General features: G+C 61.7%; 1 protein-coding gene across 1 annotated transcript in view; it reads right to left on the bottom strand.

The window, feature by feature from the left end:
• GRM4 (glutamate metabotropic receptor 4) overlaps positions 1-24,677 on the bottom strand; it is a 115,878-nt gene that overhangs the window by 68,554 nt on the left and 22,647 nt on the right. The window lies entirely within an intron of this gene.

Consider the following 24,677-nt stretch of genomic DNA (forward strand, 5'->3'; position numbering starts at 1 on the left):
GCTAGAAGACGCCAGCCAGGGAAAATCCCCGAGTGGGTGAGATGGTGTGGCCTGGGGAAGCGGTGGGGGGAGGGTGGTAAAAGGGGCTCCCGGGTTCTGTCTGTCCATCCCCTTCCCGCAGGTAGCCCCAGGTCACCACCCAACCGACTCCGTCCCCACAACTTCCTCTGGGCTCCGGCTCCTTCTTCCTGCCCAGCTCCAAGGAGACAGAGCCCAGCACCACCACCCTACCTTCCCGTGGATGGACTCCCAGGAAGACGGAGTGGGCGGGGCCTCAGGGACATCCCTCTGCTCGCAGCCGGGGACCCAGGGCCCAGAGAGGCAGGGGCCCGATGGTCCCCCAGCCTCCCCGCAGCAGACTCCAGCCCTGCTGTCCCCAGTTCCCACCCCCCCTCCCCCAGCCATGGGCATTTCCTGGCCCACAGCCTCCACCTGCCCACCCCCAGGCGGAGGTGACATGTGGAGCCCTTAAGCTGCCCTGTGGTTGACATCGCGCCCCCCCTCCAGAAGAACGTGGAAGGAGCCGTGGAGCCGCTCCTGTGCCTCCCCTTCCTCTTCAGCCTGCTCTCACGTCCCCAGCACCTCCCACAGGACTCCCCACGGGTCCTCCTACTGCCCTGGGCTCTCCAGGGATGCTCAGTGCCCCGCGTTCTCCATGCCCACTTCTGTGCACACCAAACACGTACCCGTCCTGCAGCCCTCTGCCCTGCCCACAGCTGTCCGGGGTGGTGGGGTGGACACACTGATCTGGGCTGATGTCACTTCTGAGATTTATCCTCCTAAAGAATCGCTAAGAGTCAATTCTGGCCCCCCAAAATAACTTGTGGCCAGAGTTCGGTCCCTGTGGCAACTGAGGGTGGGGGAACGTTCTGGGGACAAGAGGATTGGGGTCGCCCCCTGGACAGTGGTTGCCCACCTAGCCTACGCCTATCGTGACCCACCCTCGAGGACAGTCCACTGAAGACACTTCTTACAGAAAGGGCCTGGCCCGGCTCAGCCTCTGTGACCCCTCCCCCCCAGGCAGGCCCCCTCAGGCCCCTCACTGAGCTCCCTCATGGGAACGACCGAGTCCCTGGAAGGCCGAAGGTGGGGGGCAACGGATGACAATTGGCCAATTGGCGTTTTGCGGTCTTTGTAAAATGGTATGTTCTGCGTCTCTAGCACCTCTGTAATCGCAACATTTTGGAAACAACCCTGGTGCAAAAAGCTAGGGCCATACAAGAAATACTATGTAGTTGCAGAGAGGAGTGAGGCAGCTGTCCACGCGGCCCTGCACGCTGCTCTGCTCTGCTCTGCTCCGGGAGACACAGGGCGAAACAGCAGCAGCCTCAGCTGTGAACACACACAGCTCTGACACGGAACGGTCAGACTGTCCCTGCGGAGGCGGGAGGGGACCGGGAGCCTGGGGACAGGCTTGGAGACGGACCTCGCACCTTCTCCCCTTTTTGCCCCTTTGTGCCTTTTGCACGGACCCAGAACCATGCCAACACAGCTCCTGTTCGGAACACAGGCCACATCTGCATCTTGGTGAGCATGTGTGCCCCCTGTGCCAGCGGGGTCTCTCTCTGCTTGGGAGCACCCTTAGCATGAAAACAGCACCCTCTAAAACACAGGCTCTGATTGGCTGGGTTTTTAATTGATTTTTAGAAAGGGAGAGAGAGAGAGAGAGAGAGAAAGGGGGAGAGAAAAACATCAATTTGTTGTTCCACTCATTTACACACTCATTGGTTGATTCTTGTATGTGCCCCGACCGGGGATGGGAGCCAGAACCTCAGAGTATCAGGGCTCACACTAACCAACGGAGCTGCCTGGCCAGGGATTCGCTATTTGATGGTGAATTTTAAATGTACTGCTATTTCTGTAATGATGTTATAGTTGTAGTTGGTTGGTTGGTTTTTGAGAGTCCCTGTGTCCCAGGATAGGGGCGTCTTAGCCTCAGCACTATTAGTTCTTTGGGGGGACGGTTCTTTGTCGGGGGCTGTCCCATGTGTTGTAGGAGGCTTAGTGACATTCTCATCCCTTACCCACTGAAGGCCAGAGCACACCCTCCCCCTGTTGTAACAGTCAAAAATGTCTCTAGATGTTGCCAAATATCACCCCCCCAGGTGGGGCGTGGGGAGGCAAAACTGTCCCCCGCTGAGACCCATTGTTTTAGAGATACGCACTGAAATATTTAGGGACAAAGTGATTCGATGAGGCCTGGGACGTCCTTCAAAAGAGGTCCAAGAGCGGATGACGCGGAGTGGTTCGCGGAGTGGTACCCGGAGTGATACGCGCAGGGCACGCGCTTGGTGCCCTATTTGCACTGTCTTTCTGTACGTGCCTGAAGTGGCCATGCTTTTAAGTTTGCCAGGAACAAAACAGAACAAAATCAATGGCGCCTCCGACTCAGCCCTCTGAGCAGCAGCCCCTGAGCTTGCGCTGGAGAAGGTAGTAGAGACCGCCGCCCGGGCGCCCCGCGCAGCCGCCTGCACGCCTGGCGGAGACCAGACGGTTTGTTCCCCAGCTCTCCAGCTTACCTCTCTCCCGGGCCTAATCACACTACCCAGAGCTCCACTTCCGTTCCTAATGAAAAGGTCGGCTCTCGCTTCCGATGTTTTCCCCCAGCACAGCTCGTAGGCAAAGGGGCCCTGGCACAGCGGAGGCGTGGGGGCTGGTGGCAGAACTGGATGGAGAGGTGGCGTCCCACTCGTCCCTCCTTCCTCCTTCCAAGCCGCCTCCACCTCCCCTTCCCCCCACCCCCCAGGCAGGCGCTCAGCCTGGCAGGGACAGCAGAGGGACTGACGGCTGTCCAGGTGGCTGTCCAGGACCCAGAGCCTCCCCGGTGAGCCCTGCCCGCCTGCCAGCCGTCTCAGGCCCAGGCCCAGCCCACACCCCTCTCACCCCCATTCCCCAGCCTGCAGGACTGCCTGGGCCCTGCCCTGTCTCCATCAATCCCTGGCACCCTTGAACAGGGACCCAGCCCCGAGATGGCTGGCGAGGGTCCAGGGGTCCCCCAGCACCTTCTTACACATCCCCTCTGCCCGCCTTTCCTCAGCTCCGGGCCCTCCTGAGTTTCCTGGGGGCGGAGGGGGTGGCTTCAAGCAGAGATTTGAGAGCTCAACAGCTCAGCCACCACCAGCTGGGACGCCTTGGGCAAGTCACTTCACCTCTCTGGGCCTCAGCTGCAGAACGGGAATCAGAACCATCCCTTTCTCGCAAGGTTGTGAAGGCCACTCGCGGGTGGCCATGAAGGGCTTGGGGAAGCCTGGCGGGCAGTAGGCCCCTTTGTGAGCCATGACGCCCCTGCCCTCCCCCTGGGCTGCCCTCTCCTCTTGCCCCCTCTCTGAGTGTGTCTACCCCAGGCTTCTCCCCGTGCCTCCCTGCCACCCTGGCTCTCTCTGTCCTCCTCCTCCATGCTGACCTCTGCCTCTCCTAGGCGCTCCACCCCCCAGCCTGGAATGAGGTAGGAGAGAACCAGGGGGCAACCAGGGGACACTCCAGGCAGGGTGACTGTGACAACCTGGGCCGGTGTCCCCTCATGCCATCTCCACAGCCCAGCTGGAGCACAGGAGTGGGGAGGACTCTCAATTAACATTCTCCTCAGACAACTGCAGTGTAAGAGGGGAGAGAGACAGCGCGCCCACCCCGCTGCCAGCTCCTCCATCTCTCTGCCTCCCTCTCGGCCTCCCTCCTGCCGTCGCCCACCGCTCTGAGAACCTGCTGCGTGCAGGCACTGTTCCCGGTGCTGGGGCCGCGGCATTTCCCGGCACGTCCTCGGAGGGTGAGAGTCAGCAAGAACCCCGATTCCAGCACACCTGGCCAACCACACGCGTCCTCTAGGTCACCTGTCTGTCTTTTTCTCTTTCCTCTCTGTCCACAGAGCCTATGACTTCATCTCCCTGCATCCAAATCTTCCCTGGGAGGCAAAGCCCAGCTCAAGTGTTGCCTCCTCCAGGCAGCCCTCCCTTTGCCCTTGCCCTCCAGAGAGTTTGCTCAGACCTCCCACAGCAGGGTCAGGCTGCTCCAAGGCACCAGGCACACCGTCTCGGGCGTTGGATGCCTGGTCCACCTGCCAATCCAACAGGCGCTCTGAGGCACCCATTGTGCTGGGAAGGGCCTTGTGGGGTGTGTGGGGAGCAGAGGAGGGGAACTGGATTCACCCCACCCCTAAAACTAGTGACACCCACTGCATTGTGGGGATGCCCTGGGGAGGGGACAGGTGGGACGCCTCTGAGGGACACACACTGTGTCCACAGCTGGTACCCCGTGAAGCCCCGCTTACAGAAGGGCCGAGAGACTGAAGGGGGGAGTGTGGATGAATAAACCCCTCTCTCTCTCTCTCTCTCTCTCTCTCTCTCGTTTCTGGAGTGACAAGGAGGCTCATGCCACGTGCAGAAAGACAAAAGCTGCTTCTGGGCTCGAGCAACAATGAAGATGAGTGCCAAGTGCATCTGTGTGTGTGCGCACGCACCAGCACGTGCTGACGCGTGTGTCCTGAGCACACACGTACACAGCATGCCTTCATTTCTTCCCCCTACCACAGTCACCGAGCCTGCAGCTGCCGGCTGTGACGCTGAGGACTAGGTTCGGACGGTGACCACCGCCCCGTGGGGCTCCCGGTCCGGACAGAGGCGTCAACGGAAAGCTGACACAGAGCTTTCGATGGGGATGAGGATGTCCAGGAAGGGACAGAAGGAAGGGGAGGAGCAGGGGCCGTGGGAGACAGGGCCCGGGAAAGCCCCTCTCATAGGTGTCCCCAAGGGCAAGACCCCAAAGAGACAAAGGAGGAAGCCATGTGGGAATTTGAGGGAGGCCATTTCATGCAGAGGGAACAGCCAGTGCAAAGGCCCGGGTGCGTGTGTATGTATGTGTGCAGGCGTGGATGTGCATTGTGTCTGCACACTACGCACGTGTGTTTAGAGCCTGACTCTGGTCTCGGGTCACTGAGCCTAACCCTGCAGCCACACACACAAACACAGCCAGGTTCGGTGACATGGGCCGCCTCATGGATGGCCCAGGACGTCCACCGCTCAGGCTCTGGACCGCTGGCCCCAGACCAGAACAATCTGAGGACCCCTGCGGGCGGCCAGTCTGTGTCCCAGGCTGTCCAGAAGAAGAGAGGGGGGCTGGGAGGCGGCCGCCTGCCTGGCGTCTCAGAGCTCACTCAGGGCTCAGGACCCTGGAGGCCAGTGCTCTGTCAGAGGCTTCTCAGGACAGCCAGGACTGAGACCCCTACTCTGAGCTGCACCTGGCCTGCAACACCCCGAGCCAAGTGGCTGGATGTCCCTGGCCATCACCACGGATGCCCCAGGGCAAGCCTGACAGAAACCCCAGCCCTCCTGTTGTGAGCTTTAGCGTTTGAAAGCAACTCCTGTTCCCTCCCCTCCCCCAACACTGGCACTGCACGCATGGAAACTTCCAGCACTTTCTGCCGCTAGCCTGCCTGGGGCTGTGTGACCAGCTTTGCCATCCTGTGTGACCTTAGGCAGGTGAGAGACCTCTCTGACCTCAGTTCCCTCCCCTTCTAAAGTCGTCATAGCAACAGCAGAAAGGACTGCATTAGTGAGTTCACGCACAAAGTGCTTAGAATGCGGGGCCCTCAGCAAACACCACAGGTGACTGCTGGGAGGGAGGCGAGGCTGGCGCCCTTGTATTACACGTGACGCAACTGTGGCTCAGAGAGACGGAAAGGCCCTCTGAGCACCGGGGCAGGGAGACACCAGGAACAAGCACAGAGGGCGCCACTCAGCCTCCCTGCCCACCAGCCCCGAGTCCGGGCCTCGGGTCCTGTCATCCTTCTGCTGGCTCTGCCCACAAGCCGGGCCGGGCAGCCAGACTGAGGTTGGCATCCTGCAGCCAGCCACCTCTGCCGCTCGCCCAGCCCCAGCCAGGGCCCAGGCAGACCTCACCCTCCCCCCGCCCGCCTGCATGCCCTCACCCGGGGTGCAGGGACCCTGCGTGGGGCCGCGCAGACCCCAGAGCCGCCGGCTGCTTGCTGCCGGCCCTTCCGATCCTGGCTGCTTGAGGCCCGGGCTCCAACATCAGCTGTTTTCTGCACAGATAAAAGGCAGCCGGGCTGTGAGGTACATGAAAGCTACGCGGGCAGGAACGTGTGGGTCCCAGAGCCGGCCAGAGAGAAGGTCAGCCTCCAGAGGGCCAGCCTGCACAGTCGCTGGTCGCTGAAGGGCACCGCCCCCCGCCCCCTCCCCACCCCTTACCCACACCCCTCACCGCTCACCCTCCTGAGCCATGCCAGGGCTTTTGCCGCAGAGACACAGTGCCCAGGGAGCAAGACGTGTTGGCAGCCGGCAGGGGGGAGGAGTCTCACTGAGAGCCGGGCACACACCCTTGTGGAGCACTGGCACCTCCTGTCTGCCAGGTGCCCAGGACACAGGCGTAAAGAGCTCACCTTCAGAGAACCAGAGGGGGGACAGGAAAAGGAGGTCCCACAGGTGAAATGCCTCCAAGCTGAAGTGCTGGGTTTGGGGCAACCAGGAGCTCCGGGGGCCTCGCAGGGAAGCTGTGGGGAGAGGCCAACTGCCCAGCGCCAGGGAGAGAGTCAGCCCTGCCCAGACCCGCTGTGACACGTCCAAGAGCAGACGGCAGGAGTGACCCCACCGCTGAGGACAGTCCCTTGGAAGGCTCACACACCCATATCCCATGGAGGTGCCCCCCCGAATTATCAAACAGAGGAGGGACTTCCAAAGCCCGGAAGTGGTTGGGGTGGTACCCCGGGCAGGGGATTGGGCTGTGGTCTGGGTGGCCTTCGGAAGGACTGGGACAGGCCCCAGACAGAACTGTCTGCCTCCCACCCCACAGCTTTCTCCAGGGCCACATGCTGGAGGCTTTCCCCACACCCACGGAGCCACGCAGGGGCTGCTGGCCGCTTTCCCACAGACCCGCTGGGACCTCAGCTGGCCGGGGCTACTCACTCGACGCCCTCGTTAACCAGTCTTGTTACTCTGCCCTGTGGACACACACCAGCCGCCAGCTCGCAGCCTGGGCATCCGGTCACCTGGGGGCCTGGCCGGGGCCGGCCAACCTGTGCCTCAGTGCCATCGATTGTCTGCCTGGCCCGCCGGTCAGCCCTGACTCAGCCTTCCTCCTGCCAGGGAGCTGAGCCCGCCGGTCTCCCTCCCAGGGCACTCCCCGGGCCTGGGGGCGGGGAGCTGGGTGAGCCCGGCCAGCCCCTGCCCTGGCACACGGGCCCCCGGGGGCGGGGGGCTGGGTGAGCCCGGCCCGCCCCTGCCCTGGCACACGGGCCCCCGGGGGCTGGGTGAGCCCGGCCCGCCCCTGCCCTGGCACACGGGCCCCCGGGGGCGGGGAGCTGGGTGAGCCCGGCCCGCCCCTGCCCTGGCACACGGGCCCCCGGGGGCTGGGGGCTGGGTGAGCCCGGCCCGCCCCTGCCCTGGCACACGGGCCCCCGGGGGCGGGGGGCTGGGTGAGCCCGGCCCGCCCCTGCCCTGGCACACGGGCCCCCGGGGGCGGGGGGCTGGGTGAGCCCGGCCCGCCCCTGCCCTGGCACACGGGCCCCCGGGGGCGGGGGGCTGGGTGAGCCCGGCCCGCCCCTGCCCTGGCACACGGGCCCCCGGGGGCGGGGGGCTGGGTGAGCCCGGCCCGCCCCTGCCCTGGCACACGGGCCGCTTGTCCTCACACCGGGGCCTGCAACACTGAGAAGTGGACGTGAGAGAGTCTGAGGCACACAGACTCTTAAAAGACAGTGAAATCTGCCCACAAAGCCCACACGGTCTATGCCTCAGCTGCTCCCGTGGCCCCCAGCCTCCCTCGCCCTCACCCTCCTGGTTCTCCCACACTCCAGAGACACTGTTGATTCCTTCATGAGTTCACTCACTCAGTAACGGTTTACTGTCTGACCCAGTGGCGGCACAGGGGATAGAGCATCGACCTGGGACGCTGAGGATCCAGGTTCGAAACCCCAAGGTCGCTGGCTTGAGCAAGGGGTCACTCGCTCTGCTGGAGCCACCTCCCCCCTCCTCGCCCAGTCTAGGCACGTATGAGAAAGCAATCGGTGAACAACTAAAGTGTCACAACTACGAGATAATGCTTCTCATCTCTCTCCCTTCCTGTCTGTCTGTCCCTGTCCACTCTCTCTGGTTTACTGAGCACCTACTATGCGCCTCGCACACTCTTCCGCACTGGTGTAAACACACACGGACAACTCCCTGTGGTCATGGAGCTGACACCCTAGCAGCAGAGATCACCAATAATGAATGGCTACGCACGTGACTAATGATGGGTGCTGGTCCTGGGGCATTTCCAGTTCTGCCCTCCTGGCACATGGTCCAGTTCAACCCCCTGCCCCTGAGGCTGGCTGGGGTCACGTGACACGTTCTAGCCAATGAGCTGGGGACAGAAAAGACTTACTCCTTCGAGGCCAGAGCATAGCACTGCAGTTGTGAGCCCCCACAGGGTGTGTGCTCCCTCTGCTCTGTGACCAGCAACATTCCAGACCAGCCCGGTCCCTGAGGAGGTGGGGCAGAGCAGCCAGCCAGCCAGCCGTGGAGACACGCGCAGAGCAAGAATTACATGTAGGTATTATAAGCCACAGCCTTGGGGGGCGGGGGGGCTCCCGCAGCATCACCGCACAGACGCTGACAGACACAGGCAGCAGAGCGCTCTCGCTCTGGGGCAGCCTGGAATGACTCCTATTTCTCTCCGCCTCGCGAGCCTGGGATGTGTCGGGCTCACACTCACCACAGGCCAGCGTGGGCTGAAACGAATTGAATTCATCCAAACAGACACACACATGTTCGAGGGGCATCATCAGCGCCCCCACTGATTGAGTGTTTATGTGCCAAGAACCATCCTAAGTGGTTTTTTTATGCCTTAACACCTTCAGTCTCACAGTAGCCATATGAAGGAGGCCCTCGTACTCTCCCCATCCTCCCAAAACTGACGTACAGAGAGGTTAGGTAACTTGTCCAAGGTCACACAGCGAGTGAATGACTGAGCTAGGATTTGAACCCAGAAGCACGAGCCCAGAGTCCATGCTACAAACTGTCATGAACAACCTCAGTCTGCCCCTTACACAAATGGGCCACACACACAGAGCCTGAGGGTGACAGCGGCAGCCTCTAGTGACAAATGGGGCCAGCCACATCTCCTGTGGGGCGGGGTCCTCAGGGCAGGGCGGGGGGAGCCAGCCCTACTTGTTCTCCATGCTCTGCCCCCACCTCCACTCCTGAGACATTATAAGGTGAAGTGGCCCACCTGTCTCCAAAAAACAAATCCTATGCAAACCTCTGTTGCCCAGACAAGGTGAAATTGACTTAATTAGAAATTCTATCATCAAGCCTTTTGGAACCAAGCAAGGATTGCCAGCTCCACCCAAGGCTGCCAGAGAGTGGGCGCACAGCCCCTAATTCTGACTAAGACCACAGGCGCTGCCAGAATGTGTGGGCACCTCCACGGTCACCAATGCCCCACTGGCCCGGGCAGGGCCCCTCGCCAGGACTGTTACCCTCATCCGCACCCACAGCATGGCCCCACAGTCGCAGCTGGCGGCCCCCTTCTCCTCCTGGCTTCATCAGGGGGCCGGGCAGGGCCCCCACCAGGACTGTCACCCTCATCCGCACCCACAACATGGCCCCACAGTCGCAGGTGGCGGCCCCCTTCTCCTCCTGGCTTCATCAGGGGGCCGGGCAGGGCCCCTCACCAGGACTGTTACCCTCATCCGCACCCACGGGATGGCCCCACAGTCGCAGGAGGCGGCCCCCTTTTCCTCCTGGCTTCATCAGGGGGAAACAGCTTGGGGATTGTCTATATCATCCTGCAGCCAGGAGAACTGGGGCATTTAGGTGGACGGGGGACAGGAGAGATGACAGGCCTCGCTTCTTCCAGCAAAATTCACACACAGCCTTTCTTTGGGAGCCCTGCCGGGTGCTAATAACATGCCCTTTGCGGCTCAGCATAGCACAAGCTGTCAAAATTGCCAGCAACACTTGGTAGCATTTTCCTAAACCCTTTTCACGCATATTACCTCTGACCTCGTCACCAACCACTCCTCTCTCGGCCTCGCTCACGTGGCTCCAGCCTTGCAGGTCTCCTTGCTGTATAATGAACATGCTGGGCACACTCTGCCTCAGGGCCTTTGCACGGCCGTTCCTGTGCCTGAACGTTCTTACCCCACCCCCACCCCAGATATGTATGTGGCTCTCTCCCTCACTTCCCTCCCTTCAATACTGCTTCAGCGTCAGCTTCTCAGGAAGGCCTCTCCAGCCTCCCTATGTACTAGCGATCTCCCTCTCACCCCTGCACCCACCTCCACCGTGCGCTTTGATCTCCCCCATAACAACGATTGCTTTCTAGCATGCTCTGTATTTCATCTGTTATCCAGCTCCCCACACACATCCGCTCCGTGAATCCAGGAGCCCTTCTCCCCTCGCCGCGTCCTCGGACACCTGGCGTAGCACCTGGCACAGGGCAGGCGCTCCATGAACAAAGGGGCCACTCCACTCCTCCCATAACAACCGGCTGGAGGTCCCGCTCCACCGTGCCGTGAACACCGTAGGTGGGTAAAGAGACTGAGGCCCAGAGGCTTGGGCCTCGCTCCGGTCACAGAGCTGTCAGCGGCCGAGTTCCGATCCCCACATGGTCTGACTGACGCTTCACCCGGGCAAGCCAAAGGCACTGCCCCGCGGTGAGTGGTCCACTTCACACGGCGCCTGGCACACAGAAGATGTTCCGGGTCTCTGTCCTCACCCGCCCGCCCCCGCCCCGGGCAAGCCCTGCCTCCAGCCTCCCTCGCCTCCTGGCGCCCGCTGCACCCCGTCTGCCCCGGTTTCACAGCAACACCCCCCTGGAAGGCGATCGTTGGGGGGTGCCGCCCCACCCCCGCCTCCGTCTACCCCTCCTCGGGGCCTATCCAGCCTCTTATCAGGAGAGCAAACGGACACTTGGATTAATTTCCAGGCCTGCTCTGAATTATGTTTTCCGGGAGCGAACCAGACAGAATGCAGGCAGCAGGATTTTGAGCAAATATTTCCCCAGAAAGCACTTGATTCAGTCCCTTGTCTCACCCTTTTAAACATTATATGTTTTCTTAGGAGCCCAGGAAGAAGGGGGGGCCAGCCAGCAAGGCACGGAAGCGGGAGCGCCTGGGCCAGCTGACAGAGGAGGGTCCTGATGATCGGAGAGGGTCACCGCATCCGGGGCCAGAGGCTGGGCGGGGGAGAGGGGTGCAGGCTGCACGCAGCTGGGAGCCAGCCAGAACCTCAAATCAGCGCTTGTCCTACATCAGACGCGAAATGTGGATCAATAAATTACACTCACTTTTGCAGGTTTTACATGCTGACTCCGTAACCTTGTCAAGAGTGATACATTTGGGGGAGTCTGGAAGTAGAGGGGGCCAGAGGCCTGGGGAAGAGGCCAGGGCTCGGGGGGGGGGGGCATGGGGCCATGGTGCTGGGGCCCCCATTGCCAGGAAGGGCTCAAAGCCTAAGTTCTGGAGGGGAGAGGCAGGCTGCCCTCTCCTGAGCCTCAGTCTGCCCATCTGTCAAGTGGGCATAGGCAGTGAGAACCTGGGCTCTGTCAGCCTCGCTGTGGGGCTCACAGGGGAGACTGGGGGCTCAGGAAGCTCGGGAAGACCCTCACAGATCTGTTAACCCACCATGTGCCGCAGTTAGCTGTCAACCCTCCCAGCCCTGAGGCAGGGAACCTGAGCCCCAGTTTATACGGGAGAAGCTATGGTTCGGAAAGCTGAGGAGCATGCCCTGGGTACCAGCATTGGCTCCAGGAATGGCACCCGGGCCCATCTAACTGCAAAGCTGGGCTTTTCCCCTACCACCGGGCCCCCAGGGGCCGGGGAGCCAGCAGCTGTAGACACACCCACGTGTCCAGGGGGCAGGGGGCTCAGGGACCAGCCCCGGGGGGCCGCAGTCCCCAGAGACCGAGCTGAAGGTGCGGCTGGGCAGTGACTGGGGAGTGTAAGTGGCTGGCTGGGTCGGGGCCTGGCATCTTGACAGCTGGGCAGGGCGGGGGCTGCAGGCGAGGGGCCGCTGGCAGGTTAGCGGTAAGGACAGGACCAGTCTCCAGCATGTAATGAGGGCTTCTTCACGGGGCTGAGCTCATTTAACCCTCACACGAGAACCGCAGACAGTGAACACCATCTATTACCTTCATTTTCCAGATGAGAAAGCTGATGACCAAGAAAAGACACAAACAAAACCGCACAGCAAGCGACAAAGAGGGACTTGGATCTGGGGTTGGCGGAGCCCAGCACCTGCGAGTTCTCGGCCCTCGACCCTCCCCAGTCTCACTCCGCACTCACTCCTGCCTCCTGCCTGTGCCCTTACCACCCCGCACCTGGGCGGCAGCTCCCCAACCCCCACCCCGCATCTGGGAAGCAGCACCCCAACCCCCACTCCCCGCGCCTAAGGGACAGCACCCCAACCCCCACTCCCCGCGCCTGGGGGGCAGCACCCCAACCCCCACCCCGCGCCTGGAGGGCAGCACCCCAACCCTCACTCCCCGCACCTAAGGGACAGCACCCCAACCCCCACTCCCCGCGCCTGGGGGGCAGCACCCCAACCCCCACCCCGCGCCTGGAGGGCAGCACCCCAACTCTCACTCCCCGCACCTAAGGGACAGCACCCCAACCCCCACTCCCCGCGCCTGGGGGGCAGCACCCCAACCCTCACTCCCCGCGCCTGGGGGGCAGCACCCCAACTCCCACTCCCGTGCCTGGGGTGCAGCACCCCAACCCCCACTCCCCGCGCCTGGGGGGCAGCACCCCAACGCCCACTCCCCGCGCCTGGGGGGCAGCACCCCAACCCCCACTCCCCGCGCCTGGGGGGCAGCACCCCAACCCCCACTCCCCGCGCCTGGGGGGCAGCACCCCAACCCCCACTCCCCGCGCCTGGGGGGCAGCACCCCAACCCCCACTCCCCGCGCCTGGGGGGCAGCACCCCAACCCCCACTCCCCGCGCCTGGGGGGCAGCACCCCAACCCCCACTCCCCGTGCCTGGGGGGCAGCACACCAACCCCCACTCCCCACGCCTGGGGGGCAGCACCCCAACCCCCACCCCGCGCCTGGAGGGCAGCACCCCAACCCTCACTCCCCGCACCTAAGGGGCAGCACCCCAATCCCCAATCCCCACTCCCCGTGCCTGGGCAGTGGCACACCAACCCTCACTCCCCGCGCCTGGGGGGCAGCACCGCAACCCCCACTCCCCGCACCTAAGGGACAGCACCCCAACCCTCACTCCCCGCACCTAAGGGACAGCACCCCAACCCTCACTCCCCGTGCCTGGGGCAGCACCCCAACCCCCACTCCCCGCGCCTGGGGGGCAGCACCCCAACCCCCACTCCCCACACCTGGGGGGCAGCACCCCAATCCCCACTCCCCGCGCCTGGGGAGCAGCACCCCAACCCCCACTCCCCGCACCTAAGGGACAGCACCCCAACCCTCACTCCCCGCACCTAAGGGACAGCACCCCAACCCCCACTCCCCGTGCCTGGGGGCAGCACCCCAACCCCCACTCCCCGCGCCTGGGGGGCAGCACCCCAACCCTCACTCCCCGTGCCTGGGGACAGCACCCCAACCCTCACTCCCCGCGCCTGGGGGGCAGCACCCCAACCCCCACCAAGCCCCCCACTCCCCGTGCCTGGGGGGCAGCACCCCAACCCCCACCAAGCCCCCCCACTCCTCGCGCCTGGGGGGCAGCACCCCAACCCCCACCAAGCCCCCCACTCCCCGCGCCTGGGGGGCAGCACCCCAACCCCCACTCCCCGCACCTAAGGGACAGCACCCCAACCCTCACTCCCCGCACCTAAGGGACAGCACCCCAACCCTCACTCCCCGTGCCTGGGGGCAGCACCCCAACCCCCACTCCCCGCGCCTGGGGGGCAGCACCCCAACCCTCACTCCCCGTGCCTGGGGGCAGCACCCCAACCCTCACTCCCCGCGCCTGGGGGGCAGCACCCCAACCCCCACCAAGCCCCCCACTCCCCGCGCCTGGGGGGCAGCACCCCAACCCCCACCAAGCCCCCCACTCCCCGCGCCTGGGGGGCAGCACCCCAACCCCCACCAAGCCCCCCACTCCCCGCGCCTGGGGGGCAGCACCCCAACCCCCACTCCCCGCACCTAAGGGACAGCACCCCAACCCTCACTCCCCGCACCTAAGGGACAGCACCCCAACCCTCACTCCCCGTGCCTGGGGCAGCACCCCAACCCCCACTCCCCGTGCCTGGGGGGCAGCACCCCAACCCTCACTCCCCGTGCCTGGGGGCAGCACCCCAACCCTCACTCCCCGCGCCTGGGGGGCAGCACCCCAACCCCCACCAAGCCCCCCACTCCCCGCGCCTGGGGGGCAGCACCCCAACCCCCCACTCCCGCACCTGGGGGGCAGCACCCCAGGCCCCCCACTCCCCGCACCTGGGCAGTGGCACACCAACCCCCCCACCCCCACACCTGCGCACCAGCCAGGGTGGGGAGTCCAAGGGTCCTTGCCGGACCCTTCCCCCTCCCTTAAGCGTGGCCCTTCACGTCTGAGCCTCAGTTTCCACATATGTTCAGGGAGGGCTTAATGACCCCTGCCCCACAAGGTTAAGAACAGAGGGGGTGGGCTTCACATCATATGAGTGATGTCTAAAAGCGTCTTCCACAGAACCTGCGATCTGCCCACAGGCTGCAGGGGGCTGGGCAGACCCCGGGGGTCCTCCAAGCTCAGAGAGTGGGGCACCCTGGGGTGTCTGTAATTCCGCCCCAGTGGCCCCCACTGACCACCTCACAAGCTCGGAGAGCCAGGGCTGGGGGCGTGGCCAGGCTGAGAGGGAATTAACCACAGCGTCTGGCTGGTGCTCTCCCGGGTTCAGTTAACGTGCTGCACTGCGCGTAACATATGGCTCTGTATTAATATAACGGGATGTATTAACATTATTGAGCACAAGCCGATAGAAGTCACATCACCGTCACTCCGGGTGATTTACAGCACAGTCTGGGCCTGAGCCAGGCTGCCGGGAGCAAGGCCCCACTGAAGCTCCCTCCCGGTCCGGGAAAGCTCTGCCGAGGAAAGGGGCCTGAGCGCCGGGCGGGGCAGACCAGCTCAGGGGGAAGGTGGGGCCACACAGGCCGCCCAAGTGATCCCCAGGCTGCGGTTTGGGGGTTTGTGGCCCCAAGCCCGACTCCGCTTTCTCTCACGCCCCAACCCTGATTTATTAGCAAATAGTGTTGTGTTGCCTCTACCTTGAAAATAGATCCAGAACCGAACCATGGCTTCTCCCCCAGCTGTTACCGCCACGGGCCTAGCACCAGCGTCTCTGGCCCGGACTGGGCAGCAGCCTCCTCGCTGGTCTCCCACCTCCCACCCACTTCCACCTGCTGGCAGTCCCCTGCCCACCTGTCAGCCCACCAGACCCGACTAAAACCGCAGGGAGATCCCCGTCCCTCCTCCCCTCAGGAATCTTCCATCTCAGCCAGAGTGAGAGCCAAGGTCTTGCCATGGCTCACGTGGCCCTACCTACCCTTAGCCTTTGGACCTCACACCCCACTACCTCCTCCTGCTTGCTCTGCCCCAGCCACTCTGGCCTCCATGCTGTTCCTCCCAGCACATCAGGCAGGACCCACCTCAGGGCCTTTGCACTGGCTGGTCCCGCCCATCACCAACAACAATACTATGCATTTCATTCGTGTGCCCTCTTGATCCTCTGCCTCCCCACGGGAACATCCGGCCCACGGGGACAGGTTATTTTTGTCTGTCTTGCTCACTGCCACAACCCCGGGACTGAGGACAGTAGCTGGCATGAAAGCCCTCATTTCGCTGCCTCTGCACCGGAATATGAATGAGTGGCAAATGAATGGATGAGCCAGCGAACCAGTCTGCTTCCACCCAATTCTCATAGAGGAGTTTCTCTACAACAGTGTATGAGGAAAGCATCTGCTTCTGAAGAAAGGAGTTGGAAAACCACCGGCTTGGTCCAGATGAGGAAACTGAGAAACGGAGAGACCAAGTGGCTGCCATTTAGCCAAGACGGTAGGGCGGACTGGTCGTCAGCCGCTCCCGGAGGTCACCTCTCCGCACACCAACCCCACTGACCCAGCAGCACCTCCGGTGGGGTCCGGGGCTGAGCTGGCTGTGAGCACCTAGCCTGCAGGGTGCCTCCCCCACCTCCACAGGGCGGCTCTGGTTCCCGGCCACCCGACTGCCATCCTCAGTCACTGACGGCCCCTTGCTCTGGCCCGGCTCCCGCCAGCACCCTCAGGAAGGGGCCACGTGCAGGTACACTCGGAGTGGCATTCCACCTCCAGGGTTCCACGTTTGCCATGGTACCGGTGGGGGACAGGACAGTCCCCAGCAGTCCCGTGGGATGGGCCCCTGTCACCCCCGGAGGCAACCTGCTCGCTAAGGCTCCGGGACAGTTCCGCCTTCACAGTTCCCCACGGGTGCCTCCGAGGTCACCTCCCAGGGAAAGGGCCGGTGACCTTCATCTCAGGTCTGCTCCGGGGACCGACCTGCGGCCCTGCTTTCCGCCACTACCTCACTTAACGTGCTTTTAACAGCCGTTAAAGCAGCTGCTACGACCTGGGATTCGCAGGTGAGGACACAGAGAGGAGTCACCGATGCCTAGTCACTCAGCTGCTGACAGAAGCCAGCCTTCCGATGCCCGAGGCCTGGCCTCCCTCCATGCCCGCAGCCACGCTGCCAGCCCAGTGGGCACCGAGGGGGCCGGCAGGAGACGTCCGCAGCCTTGCCCCGACCCAGCCCAACGCGTCCAGCTTCCGGCCGCTGCGGATCTGTGCTGACACTCTGGAGGGAAGCCTGAGCGGATCGTGCCCCTTCTACACTGCCCCACCCCCTCCAGCCCCTGCCCCGGAACCTCTGTCAAAGTCAGGGAGTTGACAAGCTCTGCCTCAACCAGCATGTCCCACACGGGCAGCCTCTGGCAGCACAGCCTGGAGAGGGGTCCTGCCACCCAGAACACCGGGCACAACCGCGCCCTCCCCAGGAGCGGCACGCAGCGGGTGTCTGGAGGAGCCTGAAGCTCGACCCGTGTCCCTGCACCTCCCCAGGTCCAGACCCCCACCACGGGGGTCAAAGCGAGTTTCTGCCCAAACCCACCTACGTTACCTGGAAGAAGGTGACTTTAACCAGAGACCCTAGATGAGGAAGGTGGGATTGCGCCCCCCCCCACGGCATCCCTGACAGGGGCTCTGGCCTCTGCTTGGTTTCCTCCTGTGATGGGCACCTCACCACTCCATACAGTAGCCCGGTCCAGCCCTAGCGCCTGCGGGCTTTGTGGAACTCTGAGCTGAAATTGGCCTCCGTGTCCCTGACACATGTTTCTAGGTCATCCACTGGAGCCACAGAGACCCAGCCTGTCCTGCAGTAGGGGGTCCAGGTCTGCACTTCTGCACATATGGACACACAGGGGACACACTGAGGCAGGACCGCCACTTAACACGTGAATCTTGTCACACGGTCCCCCTCCCCACCTCGAAGGAAAGCCCAGCCCTGGGTGGGCCTGCTGCCGCCCTGACCCCAGCTCACCTCCCACGGGCCACGCCATGGCCGCACTGGCCTCTTAAGCAGCCCCCGAGCCCCGAAGCACGGTCTCCTGCAGCCTCTGCCCTGATCCACAGTCTGCCCGGGTGGCCCTGCCCCCTCAAAGCATGCGCTTCCATGCCGTTCGTGTCCCTGAGCAAACATCACCTTCTCAGATTCTCAGAGAGAAGGCTGTCACTGACCAGCACACCGAAGGCCGTGCACCCCACTTCCTGGCCCCGGCCCCTGACCCCTGGCCCTCCTCATCCAACTCTATCTGTTGTGTCTCCCTCTGAGTACGTGCTGGGCTCAGCCGCGGAGCCACGGGAGACAGACTTCACCCCCACACCTGGGCGTCAGAAGTCACGACGATGCCCTTTCACATGGCCCAGACTGCGGGGCCATCTGTCCTGCCTGGCAGATCTCCTTGGCCCGCTCAGACCTGGAGTGACAGGGTGACAGCAGGAAGGCCCGCCAGGGTGGGCAGGCGTGTGGAGAGTTAGGAGCCCACAGGAAATGGCCTGTCTCCAGTGGCATCCTGAGCCCCACAGGCGGCAAGGAGCAAAGCAAGACAGGTCTCCCCACGGTCACCCTCCGGCGGCCAAGACCAGGTGGACAGCTCCAGATAATCCAATCTCATGCTCCAGGGTCCCGGCTGACAGAGGGGGGGCCAGGGAGGAGGACACACACACACACACACACACACGGGGACCCAGCCATGCCAGCTCAGCCAGTCCGCCCAAACCGAAGGACTGCACACGTGCGTGCCACATGGGTGTCCCGGAAAGGGTCACATACAAACACGCTCAAGTGCTCGCCACACCCACTCCACGTACACACAGGCACACACACAGGAGCACGTCTGAGTCACACGCATACACTTGGACACGGCATGCTCTGAGGCAGGTGCACATGTGCACACGGAACACGGAGACACCAGCACCGCGCTCACGACCACGAGCTCCTGCAGGTGTGCCCGGAGGCGCCCCCTGAGGCACACAGACATTCCAGCGCATGCACACACTCGGCGCTCACAGGGCCTCACGGGGCTAGATACACCTGACTGCGTGCACATGTGGACACACACACACACACACACACACTCCGGCCCCGTCGGGATGGCCAGAGGCAGCTTGCACGGTGCATTCCGGGGAGCACAAAAGAGCGTTCATGACCTCCTGGATGTCACCACTGGGCGCAGCTGTCCATCGAGCAGCTGCAACTCATAACTGCCCACCAGTGAGCAGGAAAGTGCTGCCCTGCTGCCCCCCATTAGCCCCTGGCAGGGGGCAGTTTCTCTGCAGATCCAGCCAATGGGGAGATGGGTCTGGCGGGGGCGGGTGGGCTGGGGAAGGTGGGGGGCTGGACGGGCACTGAGGCACCAGCCAGGGGCAGTCCAGGGGCCCTGAGCCCTCACAGCGGGCTCACCTGCTGTCCTGTTCCCTCTGACATTGTGGGCAGGCCTGCCCCTCGGCCCACGCACCAGCCCACCTGGTCAGCTGGCACTGCTGGAGGGAGGGTGTCCTGGCCAGCACCCCTTGCTGTCATTCCTAGTCGTCTAGATCTCCTACGAGGCCGCAGGTACCCCCAACAGGAAACGGGGTTCATGCCAGGGGACCTTCAAGTATGGGGGCCTCCCCCATCACCCCAAGTTGCACCTAAATACCTGTAGCAGAAAGGGGGGCAGGATCATTCCCTATGAGCCAAGTCCCGCCCCCGCCCAAGGAGAAAGCAGTGACTGTAATCTGTCTTAATAATCCCGCTGAACAGGGAGAAAATTAACAAACGAGAAACCAGCTCGAAATTAATCAAACTTCTGCCTGTCCATACTCCCCACCCCGCCTTCCATCTTAATGAAGGTTATTTATCCAACAAGTGGAAAAACACAGAATTAGATTAAACAGGCCTTTTCTTTTTGCCCTCTCCCTGCCCAGGGGAGGTGGTGTCTCCCCCCCGCCACCCGCCACCCCATCTACAGCTCTATAAACTGTGCCCAGAGGACCAGGATTCCCAGATGCCAATCAGAGGGGCTTCCCCAGATGGAACCCCTCAATTAGCACGCTCCCAGCTCGGGTATGGCTGCCAGCTCTCTGCCAAAAATATGAAGAGCAGTTAAGGCAACCACCCTCCTGAGGCGGGGCAGACTGAGGGGGCGGTTCCCACACTTGGGCCTTACCGGCGGGGGAGGGGGGACTCACCGGCTTCTTTGCGGGGAGAGCAGGGCCTGGGTGTGGAAGGTGGGCAGTGTGAGCGCCCACCCAAAGGAGGACATCTGAGGGCCCGCAGCAGTTCCAGCTGGAAACACCATCCTGGCCCCAACCTCTTGGTGGGAAGGCGCAGGGGGCGCTGAGGAAGGACTCAGGGCACGGTCTCGCCAGCCCCTGGCACGAGCACCAAGGGCCAGGCTTCGTCGTGGGGCAGAGACTGCGCCCGTGGCCTCTGGCAGTCTGCTGGCATCTGCTTCCTCCAATCTCCCTTCCACGTCACTCTCGAGTCCACATGTGTTCCAGCCAGGGTCGCGTTTTGGGGTCACAGGTTCCTCCTTAGTACCTGCTCCCAGGGTCTGTACACCCTCCACCATCCCCTCTGGCTTTGAAAACTGTCGTAGTAACTGCCTTCCATTTACAGCTTCTACATACACTCTCCCGTGTGAACCCCGCGTCAACCTGTGAGGGGGACGTCTGTCAGGGTGCTCACCTCGTGGGTGAGGAAAACGGGGGCTCAAAGGGGGCCCTGCGCAAGACCCCTCTAGCAGTGGCGGTGGGTCCCAGCCAGCCCCCCAGGAAATCAGGGGTGCATGGCAGGAGGTAGAGGACAGAGCTCTGCAGAACTGTCCCCGAGGAAGTCTCTTCAGAGGCTGCGGTGGAGGAGGACTGGGGGTTGGTTGCCTCCTGGGAGGACGAGAGGGGAGAGGAGGAGAAAAGGGGACAGAAGGGAGGGAAAGAGGGATGGGAGGGTTAAGACTCCACAATGCCCACCGGAGCAACCGACAATACTGCAAATTCCCTCTACACAGGGCAGCCAGAGAGCACCTTTTAAACCATAAATCTGGTCCTGTCCCTCCCTCTCCGCTTAACACCCTCCAAAGTCTGCCCGTTGCACCCAGAGTGAACAAACTGTCCTGGGGTGCAGGGGTCCCTGTGGGTCCGGCCCCTCCACCTCTTCTCCCCTCTCAACAGTATCCTGTTGTTCCTCAGGTGGGCCAAGAATATTTCCACCTCAGGGCCTTTGCACTGGCTGTGCCCGCCACCATCCAGCCACCTGGCTCTCTTCCTGACCTCTCTGGGTCTATTCCAGTGTCCCTTCCCTGACTACCTTGTTTAAAAGATCCCTCCACCCCTCTGTCACTCTCAAAACCCCTGGCTCTGGTCACTTTTCCTCTGCAGCACCTGTCACCACTTGGATTACTTCATAGCAAATTCCCCATCTTTCTCCCCCTTTAGGAAATCAGCCCCACGTGGGCAAAGATTGTGTTCTTGTTCACAGCTGTATTCCTAACCTAGCCCAACATCTATCTCGCTAACTATCTGATGGGTGAGTGAGTGAATAAATGAATGACAAACTTGCTTAAGGCCATCGTTTGGGCCACCACCACTCTCAGTCTGAAGCATTCCATCTGTCTCCTAATCACAGCCTCAGGCCTTGGCCTGCAACCAACCATCCGCTCCACAGCCAAAGGAACATGTCTAACCACCAAATCTGACCAGAACACCATCCTACAAATCAAGTCCATGCTCTCGACCTAAGCTCCTCAACCCACCTGAGATGCAGCTCTGTTTACTCACCAACCGACCCTCCCCCCTGCCACAAGCCCCACGGCAGCCAGTACCAGACACACCTTAAGTGCCAGCCACACGTGCCCTCTCTACTTAGAACACTGCCGTGGCTCCCTTTCTGCCTGCAGGATACCAACCGCCTCCTCCAGGCAGCCACCCATGCATGCCCTCAGAACCAACCTCTCCCTCCTTTGAGCCCCCCCCCAGACTCTCACCTGCACCTCCACCACACCCCTATCCCCAAATTAAACTGTGACAAGTTGCACACCCAGGAAGGACCCAGATTCATTCACTCTGGTGGCCTCTCCCGTTCCCCACCGCCTGCTTGTAGAAGCTTGGAGCTCCCAACCTGCTGAATCGAATGCAACCGGTTCAAACACGGCCCGGGGAGAGTGCCCCTTAAGGAGGGACCTTGCCTCCAGGCAGCTGGCATTCCAGGCTGCTCTGAGGACAAATGGACCTTACAGTGCCCCTTAGTCACAGCACACAGGAGAAGCTGGCCCCACAACCCACTACCTCCTCGGGGGTTCCTGTGAGGAAACTGATTCATTGAGGTTAAGACTGGCCAGGGCTATTAAGAAAGACAACGTTCTGCCTCTGGCTCAGCCACCAGCCCATAATAGTAGCTTCTGGCCCACCCAGAAGCCTGCATATGTGAGCACACACGTGCATATGTGACCCCACCCCAACCCAACCCCCAAGGGTGAGGACAGCAGGCACACCACAGCTGCCACTGAATTATTTATTCAGTACATTGTTAGCACAGTAGAGAGAACAACCGTGTCTCCGGGCTTCGGATAAAATATCAAGGCACCCACACCGTCCGCCCAGCCCAGCCGCCCGCCATCAAGACTGCGAGGGGGCACCCCCTGGGGAGTCACAAGTGTCCCCGTGGCCCACGCTGCTGCCGCTCCCCTGCCTCCCAGCGGCGACGTCCTGCTTCAGGACCATGGACAGCAGCCTCTGGACCTCCGGCTCCCGAGGCGTCTGGGTTCACTTCACCCCAAAAGGCTGCCCCACCCAACCCCACCCCCGCCCCACCGCGTGGCGCCTAGACACAGGCCAAAGCTTGCAGGGCTCTGAAAGACCATTTAATAAATCGATGACCTAAAAGAGTCTCCCCAGCCTCTCCAAATGGCCCTGGGAGAAGCCTCGCTGGGTTTGGAGCTTAACTCTGATCCCCCTCCCACTCCCAGCCCCCCTGAAAACACTTCCCACTCAGCACACGGCTGGCCCGAAGGCACGAGTCCAAGGACCTCACCCTGGCTCTTCGGGCTCCACGACAAACTCAGGCACATCACGCCACCTCCCTGGGCTCCAATTTGGTCACTCTAAAAATGCAAATGACGACAGCCAGCGATAGGCTGTCACCTCCAGGGATTGTCACAATCAATGGCCGGGGAAATCTGCGAAAGTCAAAACGAAGTACAAACGGGGGCCATACCAGAAGAGGGCTTCCGTGATGTGCAGGTGGGTTTCCGCGGCCTCTCGACCCCCCCGACCCGAACCTGGAAACCCGCGATTCTGGGGCACAAGCTCAGCGTGAAGCAAGAGCTGACAGATCTTCCGGGAGCTGGCTGGGTCACAAGCTATAACTAGGTCACCCATGAGATTTAATTCAACAACCCCCGGACTGGAATAGGAGGCCGAGGAAAATCGAAGTGGGCGAGCTGGGAAAGAGCAAGAATCCAGAGGCTGGGCCGACGAGAACTGCGGTGTGCGCACCGGCTCCAGGCCTCTGCTGCTATCTGGACGAGACTCAGTTTCCTCGCCTGCAGAATGGGGCCAGGGACACTGACTTTCAGGCCTGCGACCTACATCAGATAACCAGTGTGAAACTCCTGACACGGTGCCAGGCACATAAACTCAACCGTTTGTTTTACTAAGCACCTACTACGTTGCAGGCCAGGAGACAGAGCAGCGAGGCAGGCAGAAGGACACAGCCCTGCCTTGTAGAGCTAACACCCCAGTGCCCGGCGTTGTTATCCATCGGGATGATGACCGGAGAGGAGCATTCAAGATGGGCCTGGGTCTGACCAGGCGGTGGCTCAGTGTATAGAGTGTCGGACTGGGACGCTGAGGACCCAGGTTCGAGACCCCGAGGTCACTGGCTTGAGCACAGACTCATCTGGTTTGAGCAAAAGCTCACCAGCTGGAGCCCAAGGTCGCTGGCTCAAGCAAAGGGTCACTCGGTCTGCTGTAGGCCCCTTGGTCAAGGCACATATGAGAAAGCAATCAATGAACAACTAAGGTGCCACAATGATGCTTCTCATCTCTCTCCCTTCCCCTCCGTCTGTCCCTCTCTCTGACTCTCTGTCTCCGTCTCTCTCTCTCTTTCTCTCTCTCTCTCTCTCTCTCTCTCTCTCTCTCTCTCACACACACACACACACACACACACACACACACACACGATGGGCCTGGAAGCACAGGTAGAATTTCTAAAGCAAAAACAAAAAAAACAAAAAACATGCCTTGGTCAGATGGCTCAAGGGGTTAGAGCAGGGGTCCCCAAACTACGGCCCGCAGGCCGCATGAGGCCCCCTGAGGCCATTTATCCGGCCCCCGCCACACTTCCAGAAGGGGCACTTCTTTCATTGGTGGTCAGTGAGAGGAGCATAGTTCCCATTGAAATACTGGTCAGTTTGTTGATTTAAATTTACTTGTTCTTTATTTTAAATAATGAATTTGTTCCCGTTTTGTTGTTTGTTTTTTTACTTTAAAATATGTGCAGTGTGCATAGGGATTTGTTCATAGTTCTTTTTATAGTCCGGCCCTCCAACAGTCTGAGGGACAGTGAACTGGCCCCCTGTGTAAAAAGTTTGGGGACCCCTGGGTTAGAGCATCGTCCTGAAGCACAGAGGTTGCTGGTTCAATCCCCAGTCAGGGCATATACAGAAACAGATCGATGTTCCTATCTCTTTCTCTCTTTCTCTCTCTCTCTCTCCCTTCCTCTCTCACTAAAAATCAATCAATAAAAAAATTTTTAATGTGGTGAGAAGGCATAGTACCCCCTGGAGAAACGTCTGGCAGTGCCTCTTATAGCGAATCATCCGTGCAGCCTAGGGGCTGGCCACCCTGCACATATCTGTACGAAGTGAGCGTTTATGTACACAGAGCAACAGGCACACACACAGATGTTCACAGAAGCTCTGTTCTAATAGCCAAACTCTGGATTCAGCCCCGACGTCCAGCGTCAGGAGAATGGACGCACGACGGACTGTGCAAGCACCCGCACGCTGGAATACTGCACAGCAACGAGAAAGAGCGTTACCAACACCCCCGGGCCGCAGGGAGGAGGCTCGCCGCCCAGGTCCCCGGGAGAAGCCGGACTCCAGAGACCTACCGTGTGTTATCTGAGGCGCAACAGCAGGCACAACCAGCCACTCTGCTGTTAGACGTCAGGCTCCTGACTCGCGGG

Source organism: Saccopteryx bilineata, chromosome 1 (genome assembly GCF_036850765.1).
Source record: "Saccopteryx bilineata isolate mSacBil1 chromosome 1, mSacBil1_pri_phased_curated, whole genome shotgun sequence".
NCBI lineage: Eukaryota > Metazoa > Chordata > Mammalia > Chiroptera > Emballonuridae > Saccopteryx > Saccopteryx bilineata.